Here is a 1388-nt window from a genome sequence, read left to right on the forward strand (position 1 = left end):
CCGGAATTCGATTTCGATGCACGATTTTGATTGGACTATGCATAGACTCGTTAGTCCAGCCAAAATGTAACTCCATAATACCAGCCTAGTTCGGCAAGGGTGGAAACAGGAGTTTTTTAGTCAGTTAACGCCCTTGCCTTGGGAAGATGGTACTCGTTAGTCCAGCCAAAATATAACTCCATAGTTTCTGCCGAGTTCGGGAAGGGTGGACTCTTATTATCAGTTAACTCCCTTGCCTCGCAGAGACGAACGAGTCGTTCAATAACGTTGAAGGGGTTGTTCTCGGAACAGGTACTGCAGAAATGTACCCCAGGTATGTTTCTGTATACAGAAATGTACCCTTGCCAAAAAAAAATACAGAACGTACCTGGTACAAAAAACGTCGGACGAGTCCATATTCCCCAACCCCAAACCAGTTCATGTTTAGTTCCAGTTCGCCTGATTGCGAATGCATGCGTGGATTGCGGAATATTGCCGGAATATTAGATTAATGTGCGTACGCCACTGTGTATGATCGTTTTCTATATGATACGCTGGTATGCAGGTTAGGAAGATAATACAAACAATTCTCCTGATGACCGTGTACTGCCATGTTGAATTTAACCACGGTTTGGCATACAGGAAGTGACGAATAGGCTACCTGAAGAACCAGTTACGCGCATTGCGCCCTGTGGCCCTGTAGCCCTGCGGCCCTGCATCGGAATGGACTCATTCTGGAGTATGTTTCTGTATTTGATTTTGGCTAGGGTACATTCCTATATACAGAAACGAGCCTGGGATACATTTCTGTAGTACCTGTGCCGACAACGACCCCTTCAGCCTCAATAACATTCTTCGAGAACAAAGATACGAGTCTTATGAGAAATGATGGCACAAGTCACAACAAAAACAATTTGTGTTTCATTTTCCTATGTTACATATAAAACTGGAAAAAGGGTTTACCAATGACCAAAACATTAGGTCAATAAAATGCAAACATAGCATATGGCACATGCGTACAAGATACAGTGACATAAAGATAAGTAAAATGATTTCAATGAATAAAAAGCACCAAAAAACATTTCCTTTACAAGAAATCAATCCACTGCGTGATTCCGACTAAATCATACTTCAAGAATCACAATCAAATAGTGATGACACCAGGTGTTCATGAAAAGGTGAGCGTAGGGCATAAAAACATTCCTTAAATACATATAAAACAGAATAAATATAAAGGGAACAAGTAAACTATAATTTTATTTCTATTTATTTGTTGTTCAACCCTGCACTCAGCCATATTCCAGCTATATGACGGTGGTCTGTAAATAATCAAGTCTGGACCAGACAATCCAGTGATTGACATCATGAGCATCAATCCATGAAATTGGGATACATGTATCAACCAAATC

The sequence above is a fragment of the Haliotis rufescens genome, unplaced genomic scaffold (genome assembly GCF_023055435.1).
Source record: "Haliotis rufescens isolate VD_foot unplaced genomic scaffold, xgHalRufe1.0.p SCAF_74, whole genome shotgun sequence".
Taxonomy (NCBI): Eukaryota; Metazoa; Mollusca; class Gastropoda; order Lepetellida; family Haliotidae; genus Haliotis; species Haliotis rufescens.